The sequence below is a fragment of the Nymphalis io genome, chromosome 20 (genome assembly GCF_905147045.1).
Source record: "Nymphalis io chromosome 20, ilAglIoxx1.1, whole genome shotgun sequence".
NCBI lineage: Eukaryota > Metazoa > Arthropoda > Insecta > Lepidoptera > Nymphalidae > Nymphalis > Nymphalis io.
Window position 1 is genome coordinate 11053219 of NC_065907.1, and position 21869 is coordinate 11075087.

General features: G+C 32.4%; 1 protein-coding gene across 2 annotated transcripts in view; it reads right to left on the reverse strand.

The window, feature by feature from the left end:
- Positions 1-19569, reverse strand: part of LOC126776383 (uncharacterized) — a 30055-nt gene extending 10486 nt beyond the window's left edge. For both annotated transcript variants that reach the window (XM_050498869.1, XM_050498870.1), the window contains exon 1: positions 19471-19569. The gene's annotated coding sequence lies outside the window, so the exon portion shown is untranslated. The remainder of the gene's footprint in view (positions 1-19470) is intronic.
- Between the last annotated feature and the right edge of the window lie 2300 nt (positions 19570-21869).

Genomic DNA, 21869 nt, shown 5'->3' on the forward strand with positions numbered 1-21869 from the left:
AACGCATGCAAGTTGTCGAAACGCCTGAAGTTAACCTTGGCACAGATAAATGTATAACCCTTTAAACTGTAAACTAATTCGGATTAGAACCTTTTGAATTTATATGCAATGAAATATATCTATTTAATAAATTAAGAAATAAATGAAGAAATATATATATTTTTAGTTTTCGAACAATGATGTCTAAGCGACGTCCTTGTTTTTGTTAAATTACATTTTATAGTTCTTTTGTTTTATTAAAATTCATTAAATAAGCGAAATTTCGTATAATAGCCGCCCCACGCTCGCGCCGGACGCGATACAACCGCCAGACGCCGTCAATTATATTGCAAATTACACTACTATTGTTCTAAATAAACTGCAGGCATGTGACATACGGCTAACCACAGTCTTGTATTGTGCGAAAGCATATAAAGTTACCAATGCATGTCTTTTGCGAATATAATGTTATAGTAAGCCCCTTATTAACTTTGTCTGGTCCGAGCGTTGTGTCTGATGTGTGCGACGCGTAACACGCGAGACAATGATAAGTCATTATCGTGACTTGTCAAATTATTATATTTCATGAAAATAGCTAATTTCAACGTCCGCGTCTTTTGAGTTATTTCATTAAATTGTTAGTTTTATGACGTAACCTACTCGTAACTTGTTAGTGTTTCCTGAAAGGCAGAATTGGATCTCGGATGAAATTAATGGACATTACTACTTATGAAATACGTGAGCTAATGCATTAGTCTTATTACTCTTATTCAACGAAGCGACCCTCTTTTCTTGTATTGGTATTTGTGTATCTGAAGCAAACATTTACTTATAATAAAAATAAAACCAGTAATACGCTTTCAAAATAAAAAACACGTCAACGAATGAAGGTATCTAAAAAGAGACGTAAAGTTCAAATTTTTTATTACAAGCAAATCAAGTTCGGTGACAAGGCTGTTGCGATTGACATGTTATATATATTTTATAATACAAGGCAGACAGCAGTTAATTTATTTAATTATATTACTTATAAAAATAAATTAAATTTAAATGAAAATAAAACAGGATTAATCAGCAATTTTTTTTCGAATAAAGAATTTCGAACGGCTTTTTAATATTGAGGTATTGTGATTGTGAGGCTAATATACTCGTTATATCTCAATTCCCAAAATTAAGGCGCCGTACTATAGATTTTACACATGTGTTTAGTCTTTTTAAAAATACTTTAAGTGTATTGTAATTTTATATTATCTTGGCAATAAGTATCAAAGTAATATTATAAATGAGTGTCTATTCTTCACTACTTCACCACTGGACCGATCGTTATTAAATTTGAAATATCTTTAGCATGAAACTTGGATTATGAGTCAGGCATTAATCAAGGGTTTTACGGAAATAATGTTTTTAATATGAACTAAAAACCTACTATTTAGATATTGTATTTTTTTTTCATAAACGCTAAAATTGATCGGCAATGTTTGTATAAAACTCAAATGAACATTTCGATCAGTCGCCAACAGTTAACTGTATCATTACATTGGGTGTAACAACTGGTCTTATAATTATCGGTAATTCCAATATATATAGCCGAGTCACCAGTCCGTGTATCCTGTTTTGCTTGTTATATATTTTGCAAGTTGTTCAGCCTCGCGCTCTCGAGGTATCTAGTTCGCAGCGGAGGCGTTTCGGCTAAAACAATAATTAATCTTTATCTTCTTTGAACTGTCTATTGCTGGCATGATCGTATTTTAATTGAAGTATAAGAAAGAGGACTGAATATGTTTTCTCGTTGTATTTAGGTATGTAAAATGTGTGTTAATATGTTTTGTATTTTACAAATAATTTGTTGGGCCATAATATCATTCATTTAAAATTAATTAATTATTATATTTCTTTAATTTAAATACAATTATTTTTTAATACTTAATATAAAATAGTTTTTAATTTTCGTTAAAAATGAAATGAAATGCTATTTAGTGGCTGTTCATTCCTTTTGCTTAGTTATAACTTAGTAGGACTTTGTTTTGGCCTTGTGAATTTACATAATATGTAATTTTAATGCTGTGCAACTGATAGATCGTAAAATTGATACGAAGGCAAAAGATACCAAAGTTATTCTAATCTGTAACCACAGCTGGATATTTGAACCGCATAAACTTGTATATTATTGCAATAGTTTTGCATGCATCGTGTGCCGATCTTTTCTGACTATATTTGTGAACATATTTACATCAAGGTAACAAAATATACACAGTTGGCAATCACTTCGTAATTAAATGCTTACATTTAAATTATTTTATCCTTTCGCGTGTCAAAAAACAATATTAAAATTATTAACAATAATACGCCAGCCGTCCTCCGTAACATTGAGGACACACTCATTACGTATCAGACTATAATTAAATATAAATTACAAACATAGTACAATCTTCCACAGTATAATTTTATTACAGTAATAATAATTGTCAGCTAACATGTTATTATAAAGTATTTGTAATTGCCTGTGAATTTACGGCTCATGAGGACGATCAATTTCAGACATCACGCAGGAGAATAATATCATAGTACGTACTGTGGATATTTATCTGTATAATATTTTACACATAGTGTCACTGATCACATATTCCACTGCTAAATAGCAATACTTAGTATTATTGTGTTCCGGTTGGAACTCATCCTGAGTTAGCCAGTGTAGCTACAGAAACAAGGGGCTTAAAATCTTAGCTCCCAAGGTTAGTGGCGCATTAATAATGAATAAAAAAAAATGCATAAGGAATGTATATAAAAAAGAAAATTGTAATAGTGTGGTCTAGTGGAATTAGTTATTGATGTAAAGGAATTTTCTCACTGGATAATCGGAGTAATTTTATTTATTCTTTTCAAATAAGCTTAAAAGATTTTTTAGAAAATTTAATGATATTATTTTAATGCGATAATTGTATTTAGACTGATACTGTTTTTTAGTATATTATTATGTGAATAAAACTTCGTACGTAATGCAACTCAACCGCAACCGCAGATAATAACTAGTTTTCAATATTAGCATTTACCGAGCTTGATCGAGCGTTATCAAAATTCGATTTCACGACAACTATAACAGAAATATTGAATTTATTCAACAACAGTTTATTGACACAGCTTTATTGAAAAAAAATCATTCAATTTAATAAATTAGTCATCGAGTTAATTATGTATAGAGAAATTATTTTTGTCTTAGACGTGTTTCGTAAAGGCTGGTGTTTATTAGTTTATGAATTTAAAATTCAACATCTCGGTTGATACTAAACAACTTCTGACCAGACGTCAATCATTCGGTAGCTTAGCACTGCTACCACTCACTCGCGCGGCCTTGTTATTAATTTATTTTGCCGTAAAGTTATTATGCCCCATATAACTATTAATTATATTTTATTTTAAGGTTATTAAAGGAAGTGTTGTGTTAAGTAATTCACAAAATAACATTTATCCTTCTTTAGAGGTTATACATATGCATATATATTTTTTATATATTTTGATTACGTACATAGGCATATTGGAATTATTATATTATGCACTTGTTTCAAATTATACAATTTATATATTTTTTTGCATGTGTTTTGTGAACGTAAGTAAATACTTAAAAAGTAAAGTAAGTAAAAAAAAAGTTAAATCCATGATTTTAACGCGGTCGTTGTACGAATAAAATATTTTAACATATTCTTATATGAAGAATGTATAACGCGTGGAGTTTTCAACAGCATTACACGCACCTTGTATAATTAATATACTCGTACATGATATTCGTTTATCGTTTCGTAAGTTTTGAAGTAGACGGTAGAGCGGCCGTTATGGTAGTAATCTCTAAATTTTGCGTTACATTTAATAGACAAGAATTTTGTCCGAGTTTATATAAATATAGTTTGCTTTAATAAATTTAAATATTTATTAAACTATATAATTTGAAATGAATAATTTTGAAATAAGTATTAACATATATAATAAAGTAGTTTTAAAACTTTTAATATGTTTTGAGAAGGTCGCGACAAACATTACGTGAGTCGAGTTACATGATAAAGTAGGCTGCGATTGAAAAGCTAATCATTTAGTGAACCGTTCTAGTGAACTTTATTGATATAATTGAAAGCAACCGAGTGTGAACCACAGGGTCATATTTGATTGATTTCGTTATGCCAAAAATAAAGTGCATAAAATTAATAATATTAACAATAAACTAAGCCATGATGGCGCCAGATAGAATTATATGCTATAATACAAGACTTATACAATTTTGATTCTAAATTGATCGTAATAACACTAAATCGAGATCACAGAGGTAATAAAAACCAAAAGTGATAAATTCTAAGATATTGATTTCCGTCATTCTGTGTTTCTTATTTATTTATCAATGAGTATAGGTCAATGTATGTATGTCGCGTCAAATAATGTTACGTCAATAACACAAGGAAGTACTTGACTTATGTAACAAGCGAACATACATTCAATACCATGACGAATATATGGTCAAACAATTCATATTTAAAAAAAAATATCACTTGTATTTTTAATGTGTTACCTCATTTTTCAAATATGTACATGAAGAGTAAATATATTTACCAAACACTTCAATAATAAAATTACTTTTTTTAAATAATTTTATAATTCAATAGCCAAGACCAAAACTTCGTAAAATTTTAAAACATTTGATTGCATGTCCAAGTGTAAGTCGCTGGTATTTAAAAAAAATGTATAATATAATTTGTATGAAACATTTAAGCGGTGAGCGGAGCGAGGACTTGTTTGCAATGACCACGCCTGCGCATGCGCATGCAGTTTTAAGATAGTTCAATCTTACACCTTTATTCTGTTATTTTTCTAATCATTATTAAATTGCATAAAATGTATAAAGTTATAAATGTTACTTTTTAATAAATCAAGTATTTATTAGGCGTCATATTTAATAAGCGAGATGGTATTGTCATCAGCACCAAAAAGGTTTCAAATGTAGTTAAAATATTTGATATAAAAATTCCAACAGATTAAGTTAAAGGGTTTTAAAAATATGGGGATTGTTTTCACAATCAAATTGTTTCCAGCTGACTTATGTCTAGAAGCCTTGTTTGCTTATAACCAACCTTGTTCTACTTGAGGTATTTTCAGTTTTCCAGATCGTGTTCGAAAAGTCTAAAGTAGCTAAATAGATCATTTAATATTGTAAAGTAATTCTAGACTAAGAATGAGAAGAACAAAAAGTGATCTTTAGTGTCACAAAATATAATTCCCTTAATTTTTTTTCACACGATAATTCATTATGACATCGTTGATCCCTCCAAGTGTATGAATGCATATTATAAACGTTTCAATTTGCTTTACTGGTCGTAAGGTCAACTTATCAAAATGTATTTTTTTAGTATTATTATGGTTAATAAATAATATAAAATCATGTAGAATGCTTTACAATTCAAAGTATATTATATAAATATTCAAACTGTGCTATATTCTATTTTTTCTTTACACTGCTCCATATATTAGACATCAACGCGTAGCGCTCGTCGGTATACGATATATGATTCAGAGGTCGTAGCGTGAAACTACGGAGTTATGATTTTATTGCACGATATGTAATTTTTTTTGTTATGACGTTATATATATTTAGTCATGTAAAAAGTTACTGGATTTGAAGATTATTTAAAATAACAATTGTGTAACCTTGACCCAGCAGTATTTCGTGACTCTCCATTCATATGTCACTCCGTCAATTAACTTCTTACACAATTTCATACCGGAGCAGATCAATAAATAAGTTAAAAGTGGTTTTCCTCAATCCGGTACATCGACCTTACTTTCGAAATACTTTATCTTTTTCTTCAACAAATTGAGAAAAATAAATTTGGTTTCAATTGAAGTGATAAAAACTTAACTATTCGCCTGAAGACGAAAACAAACGGAAATGTTTAGCAAACCAAATCAACCAAAAAAACAGCTGACATCTTCGAAATACCATTTCGACTGTTTGTATCTTACTAGCTTTTGTCACATTCATTAAAAATTCTGATACGATTACCTTGTTGGCATCATGTCAGTATAATTTATGGCCTAATTGTGCATAGTATAAAAAATACATATATAAATTATTAATTAGCTTTTGCATAACATTTAAATTAAAAAAGATAGTCAAAAAAATAATAATTAAGAAATCAATTACCTGACACTGGAACTAAAGAATAAAAGCTAAACTTGACCTTGAAATTCAGTCGGCTGTGTTATAATAACTTGTAGTGAAGTTATTGTGAAAGCTACTATCATATAGAAATCAAGAGTAACATGTACTTTTTCTGTAATTTAGCGATTTTTGATAATTAAAAAAACCGATGTCACAATCGTTATCCGTGGGCTCGTTATTGATAACTTCCTCAAATTGATTCAATGTAATCTTTATATAATTCACATGTAATTTTAAGCTACGTACAGTCACTTTTATTCATATAATCTATAACAAAAATTAAAATAAATAACAATATACGCATTAAAAATTTATAGGAAAAACAAAAAAATGATTTAATTATCAGCCACGTAGACATTCAAACTCTTAGTTGTTGCGTTTCTTTTATCTGTCGATTAGCAATATAGACCGAAAAAAGGTTTTTTTTTATTTTAATGTTGTTATTAATATACATATGTTATATTTAGTGTAACCAATAAACTACATTTTAAGCTACATGTTAAATGGACGGCGGGACTGTCGACACGACTCGTATATGAAATCAAAAGTGTTTTCGATACGGCGCAGGTCACATAATACGAGTACGTGTGAAACGGCAAAGCGACCAGCTGTTCGTTACTCAACTCCCCTTTCCCTATCGACCGCCTTCCGCACCGCCGCACCGTTAGCGGTGATTTATTGTTAAAGTTCATTTTTCTGTAATAATAATAAGTTAAAAACGTTTAATATGGAACTAAAGTAAGTATATAAAAAAGTAAAGTAACAGCCTGTAAATGTCCCACTGCTGGGCTAAGGCCTCCTCTGCCTATTTGAGGAGAAGGTTTGGAGCTTATTCCACCACGCTGCTCCAATGCGGGTTGGTGGAATACACATGTGGCAGAATTTTGATGAAATTAGACACATGCAGGTTTCCTCACGATGTTTTCCTTCACCGAAAAGCACGAGATGAATTATAAACAGAAATTAAGCACATGAAAATTCAGAGGTGCTTGCCCGGGTTTGAACCCACGTTCATCGGTTAAGATTCACGCGTTCTTACCACTGGGCCATCTCGACTTGTAGTAAGTATATAAAAGACGAGCGATATATCCCAAGAACAAATATTGAAACGAAACCTTGAAAAAACCAAAATAAGCATTTAAAACTATATTTATATAATGTTATTTTAACCCAATAAATATAAACGAAGTATTTGTTTAGATATTTTGTTTATTGAAGTCGACGTCCACAAACTGAACCACTTCGAACGCGCGGTGGCCGCGACGCGATGATCAATCGCCTTTAATAATTGTTTTTTTTAAATATTATTCTTTCACGCTTATTGCTGAGTTTAATTTTATATTACAATATTGTTGTCGATTTTACACCGCACTGATTTCGCAAAAAAGGCTTGTCAATGCCAACTTCACTCGGTTTGTAATTACTTAAAATGGTTGTCAGTGTACGGGATAAATTAATTTCCAAGATGGACATTGTCAGTCTGTTCGGTGGTTCATTGGACTTTGAAGTTATCAGCTAAGGTCGTGAGAAGCGATTGATTGTATGAGAAAACATACTTTTCAATTGTTATGCAATACCTTAAAATTGCTTAGATAATAACAGCATTTATTGTTATAGTTATAAAAAAGCAATATATTTATTACGTTATTAAAATATTAGCATGTAATGTGTTGTGTCATTATTTAATATCTTTAAATGTAGGGCAGAGATCTATTTCTGGTTTAAGATTACAATTAAAGTGTTATTATAGGTAAGCAAAAAATTAAGATAGAACAGTTATAATCGTGACACATTATAAAGCTATTATTTAAAACACTTCTGGATGTAATCTGTTAGCATTTTATCAGTTTCAACACATCTATAAATTTAATATTTTCTAAGCAATTGTAAATTTAGGTCATTTTTAATCTTGATCACTTAGAATCGGCAAAACCAAATGTTTAAAATTTTAAATGAACTATATACTACATTATTGTATGTTGTAGATAAAGACTGCAGTTTCTTTTTTACGAACAATTCTTGTCTTTATTTAATAATAAGTTGTGTTTCCGACACAAATTATATATTATCTATCAAATTGTATTGAAGTTAAATCTCAAATTTAAATTAATTCTCAAGTTAAGTTCGGAGATGTTGAGACATCAGGGTGAGTCAATAATAAAAAGAGTTGTATGCTATGTATATGAGCGCGTTTATATTCTTGCCGTATAATATTGAAACCTTCTACGGACGTAGTTGTCGACATCCGGTTAAATGATAGAGAATGTTACATCATCTTTAAGTAGACCAGTTTTATGCATATTAATAATATTCAATTGCCTGTAGCCAAAGAGAGAATTAGAGTCAATTGGTGCGAGTTGTTGGTGCACTCTAACTCGCGGTGTCGAGGTACATTCATAAAACTCAAAGTTGAATTACGGTCTGAAATGGTTTCTACTGATTAGCTCAAGTTAAAGAATATTATTCTTGTCAAAATTAAAATGTAAAGTAAATGACAACACCCGATTGCACTGCACCACTGCAATCAACCGCGTCCAACAAATGTAAATTACCGAAAACAATTAACCTGTAATAATATATAAATAGTGATTCCGAAAGCCACTCATAAAAAGTAAAGGAATTTATTTGACACTTGTTTCATCCCTCCCTAAAAATCGATGTATAGATTTCAGTAAACGTATGTTTGTTGAAATGAGTACATCTACATATTAAAGTGTTAAAAATAACTAATTATATGCAACAATTTTAAATATTATTATGTTGTCTTAAAATAAATATTTTGGAATAGTCGAAAATAATTTATTATGATCAATTTGGTAAAATACTTCCGTTTTACCAATATGACAATAATGAAAATAATAATAAAAAAATCAATCGCTGTCTGTGTTTTTTTATATACATATAATACTTTGTTAGTATTTTGTATTTGGTTTATTAATGTTTTCCTGTTACTGTTTTAACTTGCCGATGCATTTTGCTTTTAGTTGTTAATTGTTATGGATCCAATCTCGCCTATTCGTTGGTTTTGGGTACTTTCTACAGATTATGATTATTATTTGGGAATTAATTAATGATGTTGAGATACATGCGTTGTCGCCTGCGCATTAACAGGATAATACATGTTGTCATTTCGTTAGAATCTCTTCACACAAAATGGAAAGTGTTACAACGAGTATGTGCTGAGTTATTTATTTACTTTTCACAAAATCCTTCAAGGATAGAATTATAACGATACATGGCATTATATTATATTTAAAACAATACAAGCAATATAATACATATAATTTATTACTATTTAAAATGTAACTTATCCTAAATATCATATTTAGGATAAGTTACATTGTATATAACATAGATAAGTTACTGTTTTTAGGTTTAAAGATATGTAGGTTATATATAGGATTAAATATTAGGAACTGAGAAATAGAGGACTATATATAATTAACGTTATTTTAATTTTAAGAATAATCAGATAATTTTTCATAAATTTAAGGTCACGGTTTATCGCATTTATGACTGATTAGTGCTTCGGTAACGTAGAAAACGTTCAAGTTCTTATTCGGTCCGTGTTTAACATTGAAGCGAATGGTTGGTTGTGCAACGAATATTTTTATTCGTTCTTATTGGAATAGACTCGAGGTTATGTCGATTAACGTAGAAAGCAAGTGCTTTGAGCTTTATTTGAAAATGAATTATGTTTTATTTCGTTATTTAAAAGTAAATTAGTTAATGTAGCTACATTGACGATGTAATGACCTTGATGTCGATGTCTTTATAAGGGTTTTGCGAAATTAATTTTAAAGGTGCGGTAAAAGGCGAATGATGTAAGAAGTATGCGGAATGAACTTTGAGAGTGAAATGAGAGGTCACCGGCTTTTAAACTCTTTGGCCTTTAAATCGTTGCAAAACATGCAGCATGAGTTAACAGAAATCTAGTACATAATATTTCTAAAATTTTGTAACGTTACGATAGTGGTGGATATTGAATTAAATGCTATGAATGAAATGAACTAATAAAGAAGAATTAATTGGATGCAAATTAAGAATTGAAACGGAATATTTCATTTGACAGATACATATCATGACAATTGTGTATGTGTTATATAAATACGAATTCTAAAAACGTGCTTTATATTTTCAAATTAATTTGTTATTGATACCACTAGATTAAATTTTTACTCGTACTTAGTGTACGTAACGTAAGTAAAAATTTTTGTTTTCATAGAATTTAAAATGGACGTCATAACAATAACGCTTGATTAAAGTCCGCGTCGAACACAGCGAGGACTGGTTCCGACCGGCGCGGTTAGGTCCACTGGAGCCGAGATTGTTCATTTTCCGTATTTGTATCAGTAGGACATATTAATTATTTAAACTGGTATTTTTGTAACTTTTACATGTAATGCTTTGTGAATATTTAAAAATGAAAGCGTTACTTCACCTTGCGGAAAACAAAGTTGAAATAAAATTCAAGGACACGGTAGAGTGAATATTTTTTATTCAGTTGACTTGTTAGGTGAGTATCCAGAGAATTTTATTTGTGAGACTTTTTTTTCAGATTAATAATTTAATGACAATAATCATAAAACAAATGGATACTTTGATATTTATATAAATATTTTACAATACAAAACTTATTTAGTCGATACACTTCAGAAGTAATCAAAACATGCACTTAACAATAAATTATTACATAAAAATATTATAACGGGTTCTTTATTTTAATATTTGACTCATTAATGCATCGATGTTTGTGTGTCAGTGTGCTACTCTGAGACGCACTAGTGTGCGTGCGGGAAAGTAGTCGCCGTGACGCAACAATAGTGACGTAACGCTGCGCCCGCGCACAAGCACCCGACGTGCGAAAACATTTAATATCTTTGATCCTCTAATATATAGAATGGTTTTTAATAATTTAATTTAAAAAAGTATTTGGCTTCGTTTTACTTTAAAAGTTTTATTCTTCATTATAGTTTTAAGTATTTCAGTTGTTAACTTTCAAATACTATAGAGTCCTCGCAGTAGCTGTGTTTATGTTTTTATTTTACACTTACAAAGTATCTTTCTGTACACGTAATTACATTTATGATAAAATCTTTATGAAAGCATTTTGCAGCTGATAAAATGTGTTTTGTAATAGCGGCTATTATGAAACCAGTGATAATAATAAAGAAATGTAAATTTGATATGGAGTGGTTATAATTACTTATTACAAATGAAAATACGTACTGTGTTCCAGATTAGCTCAATACTTTTTCTTTTTTAGTCTAACTAAAAAGTAAACTAAAATGCACAAAACATACCATGCACCAACAACTATGAAGTACTGGTCTTGAGTTATAAAACCTGAGAAAATTTATTAAATGTAACTTTTTTCACATACAAGGTTGATCCGAATTTAAGCATCAATTACATTTATCTTTCAACTTCGAGCCTTAATTTTTTTAAATCTTTAAAATTGTATAATCGAACTATTGTTAGAACTGGAAAATGGTATATATTTATGATCTGAAGACAATTATAATTCCAATAGAAATAATGTGTTATGAAACTGAAATACTGCAGAACTGTTAAATATGTATAAAATATTATTTCTTAAAAAAAACTTTTTTATCTGTGGCAAGCACTTCTTTTATTATGTTATGGGCCCAGTCCCGCATTTCTTTTTTGTAAAAAAAGTATAGATTTACTGTGTGATATGGCTGAAAGCTACATTATAAACGTTCCAAAACTCAGGAGCCGTAAAAATTACGACGAGTGGTCGTTCGTGGCGGAGGACTTTTTGGTTTTGGAAGGCGTTGATATCAACAAGCAAGAAGCCGTTATACGTGTACGAGTGAAAAAACTGCTTTGGGTGTATGGAAAAAACTCAAGTCACTATTCGACGACTCGTGTTTCACATGTAAGATTAGCTTATTAAGAAATTTGATTTCTATACGCCTTGAGAACAGTGAGTCGATGACGGCATACGGTACGCAGCTCATAGATAGGGTGCAAAAATTAAGAGGTATCGGTTTTGATATAATTGAAGAATGGATCGGATTGTTGTTGTTGGCAGGTTTACCTGAAAAATTTTCGTCCATGATAATGGCGATCGAACATTTAGAGATGGACATTTCCGCTGACGTTGTTAAAACAAAACTGTTGGACATGAGTGAAAATGTTGACAGCAATGAGTCAGAAAGCGCATTTTTACTATCGAAAGGTAGGCAGCGTTGTAAAAGAAACAAAGTTGGCCAAATTGGAGAATTGTCATCTCGATCTGTCAAAGTGATCAAATGCTACAGATGTAAGCAAACCGGCCACTATAAAAACCAATGTCCACAAATTAAGGAAAAATAAGTAAATGCTTTCAGCGCAGTATTTCTAAAAGGCAGTTTTGGTAAACGCTAATGGTAATGATGATCAGCCAAGAAAACATAAAGAATGCGTCACGTAACCTCACTACTAAGGTATAGTTGCAAATAGAACAACTATGCCTGTGTTGTGCTCAGGGGATACACAGATCAGGACTGTTGTGAACAACAAGGAATATGATATTGTTGTTAAAAGTGTGTTATGTTTTCCCCTATGTCATCACAAACTTATTGTCTATCAGTCAGCTGATAGAGCATGGTAACAAAGTCAGTTTTCAGCAATAATTTTGTTACAGCAGGAATCGAAAAAATGAACTGATTGGTACAGCACAGTTAGTGAACGGGGTCTACAAGTTGAACACCAGGTCAGCTTGTTTGTTCGCGGCTTCAGCTACAACAACCTCAGATGTTATATGGCACAGAAGACTTGGCCATATTAACAGCAAAGATATGAATGACATGAGAAATGGCGCTGTTAAAGGTTTGGAGTTTGATAAAAAGAGTGAGATCAGCAAATTCTATTGTACAGTATGCTGTGAAAGCAAACAAACCAGATTACCTTTTCCACAAAGCAATCATAGGAGTGAGTGTGCTCTTGAGAAGATACATGCAGATGTGTGTGAACCAATGGAAACAAAATCAATCGGTTCATCCTGGTATTTTTTGCTTTTCGTGGATAACTACAGCAGGATGTCATTTGTCTAGTTTCTGCGGAATAAAGGTGAAGTCTACTCCTGTTTTAAAGAGTTCAAAGTCGTGGTTGAAAAACAGATGAGAAGTGTTGAGAACAGATAATGGCACAGAATTTTATACAAATGAAATGAAACTTTATTTAAAACAAAGTGGTATAATTCATCAGCGAACCAACCTCTGTACCCCAGAACAAAACGGGATGTGTGAAAGATTTAATCGCACCATTGTTGAACGAGCCAGATGCCTGCTCTATGATGCAAGGTTCGAGAAGAAGTTTTGGGCAGAAGCAATTCACACAGCAGTGTATTTATAAAATAGAACAATAACTTCAGGGCTGACCCAAAAAACTCCCTATGTACTTTGGACTGACTGTAAGCTAAATGATAATCATATAAGAGTTTTTGGAAGCACAGTTATGGCTCATATCCCTAAAGATTAAAGGCATAAGTGGGGTAAGAAAGCGGAAAAGCATTACTTAGTAGGGTATGCTGAAAATGTGAAGGGGTACCGGCTGTATAATCCCAGAACAATTAACAAGGGTAATAACAAGCAGGGATGTTATCATCATTGAGCAGGATAATTCAAAAATGATGCAAGCTGTAATAAATGAAAACATCAAGTCATCATCTGATAGTCTAGAACAGCTTAAAGATTTTGATGGCTCCAATTCTGAACTAAGAACTAGTACAGTAAAAACTAACAATAATGACAGTACCTACATAGAAGAAGAATCTAACACAAACAATAAGTTTTTTTTATAATGAATATGTCAATTATTTTGATAAGGTAGTATGTTAAATATGTATGTTAAATATGTATCAAAATAGTGTCTATTAAAAAAAAAAAAAATTTTATCTGTGGCAAGCAAGTTTTATTAAGAACCGTATATATTATAATTTTTAACAAACATATTTAATAATATTTTTCATACTAATAATTTTCGATAAATCTAATAAGTCAATTAATATTTTATATCTTTTATTTGCTTAAGTAATTGTTAAAGGTACAGATTTTTGAAAATCTTTTTTTGGATCAAACTGATTCTGTGGATTACGCGTGTGTGTAGTTATTTACGTATATGAGTGTGCGTATTGTGGTTTATGCGTCCAGTGTATAAAATAGAGTATAAGCTGTATATTATTCAATATGTTTTCCAAAAAAGTAATATTTACTTTTAATATCGTTCACATTATAAGATGAGCTGAAATCATTTGCATGTAGAGGAAAGTTTAGGTTTTAAAAGTCCACAATGCAAATTAAATGTTGGAAGTTAATGTTTCATTTGCGTGTGATATAAAAATCATATTACATTATTACATAGGATTGATAAACTATGTTACATAGTGTATTCACGTAATGAGATGTGTTTGCTTTAGCTAGAGTATAGAACACAAATAGAACTCTTATGGTTGGTTAAGTTGCTAACATGTGTGTGATGTGCAAAGTTATCGCGATCTTTTAAGTGCGTAATATTTTAATAATATCTCTCTTGGAGTATCCTGCTCGTCGGCTCGACTGGCTGAGCTTTATGCAATAGTTCAATCTCGGGTTTTATGAAGTTGCGTCACAATCAACTGATCTACCCGAGGAACCAGATTAACGATGTTCACTTTAGACAGTTTTACTATTACCATAAGATCTATTTTAGTCTAATAAATAAATCATTATCTTCTGTGAGCATTAGATGTGACCGACTTAAGTAATACGTAATTGAGATAATATTAATGTGTAATAATTTAACTTTATGGTAATTAAGGCTGGCGCTATTTGAACGCGGAAATTACGTCTCGTAAGTAAAAAAAATATATGAAATGACTTTGAAAATAAAACTACTTTTGCGAAATCACCTTCGAACAAGACCTTCGTATATATTATTATTATTATTAATATATATTATATCGTTGTGACACATACCAATAAAACTGATATTTTACTGCTTTTTCAAATTATATTGAATTTAACTTCTTATCTTATAAATACGATTTCAGGGGATATTTTTTTAAAATCATATAACAGGACAAGTCACTCTCGAGATAATCCACGCGATCGTCCGCGCGGCAAGTCGTCGCGATGCACGGCCAAGGTCGAGGCCGCGCGTGAGATCCCACGTGCACACACTACTATGTATATACACGGCACTCATCTGTTACTCTATTTATTAATTGTGTTTCCTCGTCCATTGTCTTGCAAGTTCAAGTTTAAATAATCTTTACTAATTAATTATTTTTTATTAATTGCAATGAACAATGAGGAATGTTTTTTCTCTTTGTTATAATGTGAATGACCACGTTACATTTTAATAATGAATGCCACCCACTTATGAATAATTATTATTATAAATATAAAAACAAAAACAAATTTTTTAAAAACCAAAGTTTTAAATAAATCATATTAAATCAATTTTGACGCAAAATATTGTGAACATCGATGATTATTATTTTTTGTATTTCCATGTACATAAATAGCATTTACACGATGTAGTTTTAGTAAACTTCATGAGTTTTAAATGTAAGATCAAAATGTTGCTTTACGAGAGTAGCGGGTCATAGGTCGCTCGGGAGACGTGACACGCGACGTGACAGATGATGGCGCTCGCCAGTCGCTACCGGCTGTTGAGACACACTTGACGCAACTTCTGTAGTAACGTAAGGAGGCACTAAAAGATGCCACAACACGACATCAATCAAATCTACATCATGTTTATGAATAATTATTATATTTAACGACTATTAAGATTCTTTTTAAAATATTTGAATATACTTAAAATATTTGAAGTTATTCTGTATGAACGCAATTATATGTCATAAAAAAAATCTTACATTATTTGTGGATATTGTTTGCATTAGAGCTTATAAGATAATGCTGAAATAAAACGGACTAAAAATAAGATATTCGATTATGGTATAATAACAGAAATTGAATTAATTTTTCGTTTTTTCGAGTTATACGAATATTTAACAAAATTTTTGAATAGATTCGAGGCCTACGCCATATTGCTCAGCCCTGAAGGCTTCAGACGGCCCAGTTAGTGCGCCTGAATCGTTGCGGGTCAAGAGCGCGTCCTCGCTTGCGAAATGTCAGCCTTTGATCGTGAAAATGAGCGTGGAATTTCGATTTAAGCTTTATCGATTTCACTGTCTTATAATTAAATTATACTGAATATTAAATGATATGAAAAGGATAAAGGTTTAGATAAATTTTCGATCACAAAAAAAGCACTTTATACATTTTTAGGCAATATATAAATGAAAATTTATTATTTGAACTTTTATTTAAGAAAAACACTTTTGGCGCAAAAGTGACATGCACGACCAACTACATCGAACAATTAGTAATACATGTATTACTAATTGTATGTATTAGTATACAACTCATGCTGCAGGGTAGACAGGATAATATTCGAATACGAAATAAGTAATTTACTAATTACGAGTTAAAACATTACGATAAAGATAATTAGATTAGCTTGCGGACAGCCAGCGATAATATAATAATAATAATAATATCCTGGGACATTTTTCACACACGGCCATCTGATCCCAAATTAAGCTTATACAAAGCTTGTGCTATGGAAACCAGACAACCGATATACTACATATACTACTTTTCTTTTGTAAATACATACTTATATAGATAATTACACCCAGACTCAGGACAAACAGACATGTTCATGCACACAAATGTCTGTCCTGGGTGGGAATCGAACCCACAACCTTCGGCGTAAAAGGCAAGTATCTACCAACTACGCCAACCAGCTCGTCATTATCATTCGCTTAACTGATGGATTGTATCTTTCTAGAGTTATATAACCTTTTACTTTGTGTCGTTGCTGTTTAATTTGTATGCAAGCTATGGAGGGTATGTTAACGAGGAATTTATTTGAGTACATCCGATTGTTGACCGCGCGAGTGCAGTGTAAGTGGAGTTTAACGAGAGCCTCGAGCACTAACAACGTGTAAACGTTCTACAACGTTTATAGTATTCCTTTCTAAGACTCTTTTTGTCTAAAGAGGTTTAAAAAATATAACGTTTAACTGACTTTAAATACTAAGTTTGAGGAAATAACATTTCGCAACATTATGAGTAATGTTAGCTGTTTTATATAACATAATATTTGCTCTTTTCTGAGAATAGTGTTTAATAGCTTCAACTTCTTTTAAACTATTATGTCACAAAAAACAATGTAAAACAACTATCACCATCTCCGCTTCTCTAATGCGGTATAAATTGTCGATCTTTCAAGCTATTAAAGAAATAAAAGTCGTCACAAAGTGAAACATTTTGCAAATGTATTTTAAACGCAATTATATTGTGAAAGCATACGTTCCCTTTAAAAATTTATTTAGCGAAATGGTTCTAGATTTTCTTATTCTGTGGCGTAAAGCGTTCTTGGTTATAATTTTTCATATTTTTATCGAAGACCAATTTGAACTATCTCCTTTATAGCTAAACATTATAATAAAAATATAGACATGTTAGAAGGTTAATAATGTCCTAATTACGAGCAGCGTGTCGCAAGCCGGAGCCGCTCATGATGCTTGACGCGTATTTTTACATAATTTGTTCGCGTGAGGAGGTCTTAACGGCTACGTTAGACAACTTGCTTACAAATGGCGACTATGAACTCCAAACGGGATGCAACGTCTCATGAAACGAACTCGCGTAACTCGTGGCGGTTTAATTTCGAGGACCATTGAATCGCTATAGAATGTTGTCGTTTATTTATTTGTCATTTTCGTTTACTAACTAGTATAAAATACGTTACAAGCGGACAGCCGAAGAGTAATCATGTGGCGTTTCGAAACACAAAATTGGCGACCACTATATGTGATATAGTTCCACGTGTTTCAACACGCGTTCTTTGATAGTTACTCGTTTGAGTGTTTGCGTAAGAGGCATCGCGTTTGTTTCTTTAATCGAAGTGTAATTGAATATCAAACTCGCATAGAAAGGTAGCGTTACATAACTCGGAATTAAATCTGTTTGATTCTAACCGACGGAAAATATAAACAAATGTAAAGCAAATACACTTTACTTTATTGATTCAGAATCGCCTTTTTGTTCTATTTACAATTATACACAGCTATCTCATATGTAATCGGTAGCTTTAGTTTTCCTCAATGCACGTTACTCACCTGTCTTAAATTTTGTTGCGTATTAATATTACGGTGTAATCATAAACTCATCATTTACTATGTTGCTAAAATTTTATTTGAGCTTTTCGAGCACGTTGCTTTGTTTAGGTCGAGCCGTCGAACGTAATGTGACTGCGGTCAGTCGGTCAGACGGTCGGTGAGGTAATCGCGTCTTAATTTGTTGTCACGTCCGATGGAACGATGGAAGCGGAGACAGTGGAAAGTAAAACGGCGAGTGTGAGCCGATACGTAACATCGGGCGGCTGATCCATAGCCGGTTTAGATTGATTGACTGCGCTCTTGCAATCGATGCTGGCTCCAAACCAATCCAAATAATCAAATGTCTCGCTAATTATTGGTTTCATGTTTCGCGTCCTTGACCGACCGGCGCAAAGATTTATTGGGGTTACATTGGACACACCTCTTGACCGTTGTCATTAGTTTCGGGATAAATTATATGTAAAAAGCGCGGAAATTATTAATCATTATTGCCTTATTTATAGAAAAAAGCGCTTGAGTTTTTACGATTAACATTAACAGAATTGAGTTCTTTTACTACAAATATGACACGAAGTTGCAGAACGACGACAGAATCATAATAATGGCGTTAACTATTGTATGTTTATGTTATGTTTGATTAAGACACAAGAATTACACTGGAACTCGTTGTTCTTGCATTTGATGTCGCGCGTTACACAAACTCTATAGAACAATTTACTAAGTACCATAAGTTATGATTAACTGTAATGGCTTGCTTAGATTTTTTGTCAGCAGTTCAATAATTAAGGCATTTCATTTTGATATGAATTAGAAAAAATAATGTTGTCAGCAGTAGAGTACAGTGTCATGCTCACGTGAAAGGGTTCAGGTGACCTTCAGTTTCGTTTCCTCGGAAACACTTCACCGGCATCGATCGCAAAATAGTAATCACAAATAAAAATTCACAAAATATGGAGTATTGGCGTAAGTTCCGCCGAGGCTCTGGCCGCTAAAATTCCGGCAAATTAAAATATCGAAATCAGTGTTGAAACGTGATATGGAGCAACGGTTTTTGATCGGCTCTAGAGCATCGGCGGTTACGCAAGCGGCAAGCGGCGCGGGTACGTACCGGTCGGTGCGCGTGCGGCTGGAGCGGCGCGGTGGACGCGTGCGGGCGAGACTGGCGCGAGTCACGGAGTGGCGCAGTCGCACGCGCCGCTGCGGTACCACCCTCGCCACTCCCCTCTCGCTTCTCTTCTCTGCACTTCGTAGCTCTCTCGATACCCTCTTCCGCTGCCTGAAAACTGATACTGAGTTCCGCGCCAGCTATTAACTCGCGCTCGGAACTATTGCCTCATTGCGATTTTTAAATACAAAGTTTGTACTTACGAAGTTAGAGTGAATTAATTAATTTAATTTTAATAAAAAATGTAAAAAGTATTAACTCCTTTAAATTAATAACACATAAAAAAATATTTTTTACACGTAGTAAACGTAGTTTCTTTGTCTTGATTTACACTTTTTAAGATGTATGTTAATAATCTTTGTCTTGTGTTGTTGTAGCGGTCGGCGGTAGAATTCTCAATTGCCATCCCTTACAGGCAGACCCAGCTCCACAGCATTCTCGAGTAAAAACGTCATACACCTGACATTATTACGATTCGACCAAGCTTTGGTTATTTTTACAGTATATTACTTTAGGGTCTTATAGTCAGTGTAATACGTTGGACATAAAAACTATAATTATGTTTCAAAAAAATATCGACAGTAGAAACTGATTAACGTTGTATTTGTATAAACACGCGAACTAAAGATAAACTTGTAACATCAAGTTTACATTAACCAATTAATTAAATCTGATGTTAATAAAACACTAATAAGTAAGGCATAATCCGCACGAACTTGAAAATGATAAAATAGCTTGGAATAAGCTAATCAGGTGAGGTTTTCATGATGAGTGATGAGGTATTTTATTTTAAATAGATAGGGAGACTGGCATTTGGGATATTCACTGACATCAAAGCTTATATATGGCACTGTAAAAAATATTAACCGTAACTCAAGCGTCGCCATTACTAACCAAAGACTCAGTTCATATTAATATATATTATTAAAATCTTTTAAATGATATGGGAGAATATTATCTTTCATACTTAACATATAGTGATCACTTTGATAATGATGTCGTAGACTATTAACTTTTTTTAAAATAAATAAATATTAGTCGTCGTAACAAAGGTATTTCCTACAAAACAAAAAATGTCGTTAACAGTTTAGATCAAATGTTTCGAAAATTCTTTAAGCACCATTTTTTAACAAATAAATGAAAATAACTTCAAAAATAATAATCTTACCTTCATAATACAAAATATAAAAAACATGATTTTTAATTACTATGAAAAAAAGGTTAGTAATATATAAAATAATTTTCCTTTTAATATTTACAATAAAAAAGTAACAGGCCCGTAATTGTCCCATTAGGAATGCTCCGTCGGTATGGCAGTCCTCGGTACGGATCGGAGAGGCTGCGGATCGTGTTGATATAACGCATCTGCTCCCGTACTGTGCTCTGCTCGTGGCTCGGTGGAGCTGGCCTCAGGAGATGAAAGTAATCTTGTCCCCCGTACTCCTTGCTAGTGCGTATGGTAATGTGTGGCGATCCCGGCTGCAGTTCTCTCTAGAGCTATCTGAAATAGGAGATGCGAGGCGCCCACCTCACGAATTCGCAGCCCTATTTTTTTGCCACGGGCGTTGTTTGGGGCTGTGTACTCCACAACGCTGCTCCAAGACGGGTGGATAACGGTGGTGGGTCATTTGTATCCGCATTTCATTCGGTTTTCAAACACAAAGTATAAAAGAAATCGGTTTCTCATTGCACAAATAAGTCATGTACAGTTGTCATACAAAACGGATAGTTTTCTCTTCTTTTCTTCTCTAAGGATAAAATTACGTTTCTATATTTAAGCGGGGAAGACTTTTGAATTAAATGTCAAAATTGGCTTACATTAACTTCGTTTAATTTTGTTACATGATATAAGAACTGAAACAATTAAAACTCGACAGAAGATAAAGAATCTGAATCGTGTATAGAACAGTATCCACTTGACCGCGTTGAGATCTATTTAATTAAGCGTTGTAACGACAGGAAATATTTCGTAAATAAAGCTTATTTTGTGTAATTATTACTTAAAGCAAACATGCAATGAAACCGAGGTGCAATTATACAGAGTGCTCCAGTTAGTAGTAGATCTTTCACGAGTGTAATCAGGAGTTACCCGGCATCCTGCCGTCTGACAGCGGCTGTGGATGCTCACTTGCTAACGTGAAACGTCGTGTTGCGCAACGCTATAACAAACCAAGCCAATTTTAATATTTCAATATTACCTAACTACTCGTCGGCCGGTTTAGACATGTCCTGTTTCATTAAAATATGAATTTTCTTGAAATAACTTTGGGAGTACTTATTCATGTGTGCGATAGCTATTTTATTATTTTAAAATGTTGATTAGAACTCGATATAATTGTAAA